We start from the raw sequence: 4,061 nt of genomic DNA on the forward strand, positions 1-4,061 counted from the left end.
GTCCCAAGGAGGGTAGCTCCTTCAGGACAGATATCTGAAATGGAAAAGAAACACTTGCCTTTCCCCTGACATCCAAATCTTAAAACTGTCCTTACTGCTGACTACACTGAATCATTTTCTCTCCTTATCTCCCTGAACAAAAATACCCAGCAGTTTTAGAAGAGAGCCTGAGATTTACTTCACTTAATATAATTTTTTCCAAGTCTTTCCATTTCCTAACAAATGGGGTGATGTCATTCTTTCTGGTGGAGGCATAGAATTCCATTTGTGTGTGTGTGTGTGTGTGTGTGTGTGTGTGTGTGTGTGTGTGTGTGTGTGTGTGTGTGTGTGTGTGTGTGTGTGTGTGTGTGTGTATCACATTTTCTTTTTTGGGGGGAGGGGGAGTCTGGTTGTGGGGCCTGAACTCTGGGCCTGGGCACTGTCCCTCAGCTCTTCAGCTCAAGGCTAGCGCTCTACCACTTGAGCCACAGAACCACTTCCAGCTTTTTTTCTTTTTGCTTATGTGGTGCTGAGGAATCAAACCCAGGGCCTCATGCATGCAAGGCAAGCGCTCTACCACTGAGCTACCTTCCCAGCCCCTATACAACATTTTCTTGATCCATTCATCTACTGAGGGGTATCTGGGTTGGTTCCATATCTTAGCTATGGTAAATAATGCTGTGATAAACATAGTTTTAATATGGCCTTCTTTGTGATCATTTGGGCAAATGCCCAAAAGTGGGATTGCTGGGTCACAGGGGAGCTCTATGTGGAGTCTTTTGAGAAACCTCCATACTGCCTTCCAAAGTGGTTGAACAAGTTTACACTCCCACTAGCAATACAATAGGGTTCCCTTTGGGCCATATCCTCTCCAGCCTCTGTTGTTATTAGATGTCTTGATTATGGCCATTCTAACTGGAGTGAGATGATATCTCAATGTTGTTTTGATTTGCATTTCTTTTATGGCTAGAGAAGTTAAGCATTTCTTCACGTGTCTATTGGCCATCCTTATTTCCTCTTCAGAGAAGTCTCTCTTTAAGTCTTTAGCCCAGTGAAGCAAGCCAGACCCAAAGAAACATAGGTCCCATGGTTTCCCTTATCTGCAATAACTAGTATATGTCTAGAACAAGCAAAAGAAGCCAAAAGTCATACATACATATGACCCTATAAGTTGATGCTAAGTGAAATGAACACCAAGATAGGGACACAAGAGATTTTATCTTTCTTGCTGTTCTTGTAAATGTACTTATAATGTACTATGTGTTTTTTTTTGTCTCTTTGTTTGTTCTTCCCTCATGGTATAACCCCTGTTGTCACTGTATTTGATTCTGGTGTCCTGCATCTTATATATACAATTTTCTAATTTGGGGAGGGGAAGGGAAATAATAAAATGCTGAAATAAGGATACAGGATGACCCATTCTAACAATGAGGTGTACAAGACACTATGTTGAAAACGGACTTTACAACTTTGTGGGGGGGGGGAGAGGGAAGAGTTGGGGAGGTGGAGAGGGAAGGGATGGTAGGGGAAAAACAAAGGAGGGGGTAACAATGCTTATAAGGAAATGGACTCATTACCTTGCTCATGTTACTGTAACCACTCTGTACAGTATCTTTACAATAATAGATATAAAGGCACACAAATAAACTATTGAAATACTTAACGAAGAAGAAAAAGAAGGAGGAGGAGGAGGAGGAGGAGGAGGAGGAGGAGGAGGAGGAGGAGGAGGAAGAAGAAGAAGAAGAAGAAGAAAGAAGAAGAAAGCCTGAGACAAAGGCCACATTGGACACTGATGCCTCTGACAAACACAGATGCTCCTTGAGACCTTGAAGCAACTTGGGCAAAATAACACTTCTCTCCCACCCCACCTCCATCTCCCCCCACTTCTATATGCCCTGCCTGACTTCACTTTTTCAGCCTAAAAGAATGAAACCCCCTTGGAAAGGGGGACATGTCACTTTTTCTTCAGCCAGGCTGCAGGAAACGAGGTTACCCTTCTCAGGCTTCCAGCCCAGTAAAACCTGTTGGTCTGTTGAGTTCACTTTTCAGCTCTTTTCTTTACTCATACTTCCAATACTCTAAACTAATATCCTTACTGGATTAACCCCAGTGAGGAGCTGTAAGGAAGGAAGGCTGAACATTGGAAATTGTGTCAAAGCTTACTGGGCCCTGATATGGATCCTTGAATGCCAAAAAAAAACCCACAAAAATCTTAGGAGCTCACTGTAACCTATGAACGCAGACAAAGGATATAACCAAGCACTGGGACCAGTGCTCATTTTAAAGATGACAGATCTAGAGGCAGAAAGACATTTCCAACTTCACTGTGTTACTCTGGACAGAGGCTACAGAAAAGCACCAGCTGTTTGATTTCAGATCTGCAACCCAGACAATGAGGAGGAAGGAGTGTGGATGGACAACTCAAGTATCTGAATCAATTTGCAGCACAAAATTAGAATTAGATTTAGACTTCAGTATTGCGGAATCCTTCCAAGCCTTGTGTTATTGTGTGGCAATAGTCACTATGAGACAGTTCCCCAAACAAGCAATCTGGCATCTCGATAGCTTCATATAACACACCTGAAAAAGTTGGCCAGGCAGCTCTTACCCAGGTGCTCCTGTTTCTGGAAGGAGGTATCATAGTAACAGTCAAGCCTCAGGAGAGCAAGGGAACACCACAGACCGTGTGGACAATTTGTAGCCAACTACTGGAGAACCACATAGATTCTCTATCACCAGAACAGTAGCCAAACCCCACTGCCCAGAATGCATCCTGGGTACCACCCGAATGCAGCAGCAACTAGGGACTTGTCTCCCTTTGTATTCACACCAGAAGTGAATAGGTCTGGAGAACCAGTAGAAATGCCATCATCACAGTCCCTGTCAACTGCTGAGTGGCTCATGTATCACCTCCACACCAGTACTTTACATATGCTGGTTTGTCCAGGGTGCCCAGCTACCCTCTGGGGAGCTAATACTGTTGTTCATCTTCTTTTGACAGATCTGAAAACTAAAGCTTGAAGAGCGTCAATAACCTGATCACAAGCAGTGATGAAATTTGGCAGATGTAGAGTTCAAATCCTAACCCAAGGCTGCTCGATCCAGGCTCCACTGACATTGGGGCAGACCTGTCTGAGCTGCGAAAGCTAACCTCTCAGGAAAGATGCTCAGAAACGTGCCTGGGGTGTCCTGGAGAGCACCAGTACCCCCAACTCTCACCCACAATGCATACAGACATCACTAGACATCTCCGGGGAGGAAAAGTCTTCTTCCCTGTTGGACATTTGCTGCTCCCTTTCCTGAGTAGCGAGGTGGGAGTCACAGCATCTGTCATTTGTTTTTGTCGATGGTGGGGACTGAACTCTGGGCCTGGGCACTGTCCCTCAGCTCTTCAGCTCAAGGCTAGCACTCTACCACTTGAGCCACAGCGCCACTTTGGGCTTTTTTTCTGCTTATGTGGTGCTGAGGCATCGAACCCAGGGCCTAATGCATGCAAGGCAAGCCCTCTGCCACTGAGCCAAGTTCCAACCCCCAGCATCTGTCTTTGTAGTCTTCAATGAAGGTTGTAAATGTAGTTGCAAACAGCAGTAGCAACTGTTGAGCTGATTGAGGAAGGCAAGAGAGTTCAAGTCTTCCTGTGTGGGTGTCAAGGGCAAACCTCTTTAACCACTCATTCAATAGATACTGAAGATTCAGCCTCTTGAAATAAAACAGTACATACAAAACAAAGATTACTGCCCTTCCCTCACTGAGATTATGTCCCTTCCCTCCCGGAGATTATGTTCCACAAGACAATCCACAGACAGGAGACTTTTACAGGATATATTAGAGCAAGCTCAAGGGTGCAGGGATTTAGTAGCAGTTCCAAGTTTTAAGCCTGCTAACTCTTGAGATTTCTTCTGACAGCTGGATGCACCACTTTCTCATCTGCGTGTGACCTGATGTAGAATCAACCACACCTACACCTGAGTTTCCTACTCATCTGGGCTGGGCCATATAAAGGAAACAGTGTGCCCAGACCACATCCTAAAAAGTCTACCCTGAGCATAGCTGCTGCTAGACTTTCTCCTGGGGGAAGAAAT

The sequence above is a fragment of the Dipodomys merriami genome, unplaced genomic scaffold (assembly GCF_024711535.1).
Source record: "Dipodomys merriami isolate MVZ:Mamm:240054 unplaced genomic scaffold, mDipMer1.0.p SCAF_28, whole genome shotgun sequence".
NCBI classification, from domain to species: Eukaryota; Metazoa; Chordata; class Mammalia; order Rodentia; family Heteromyidae; genus Dipodomys; species Dipodomys merriami.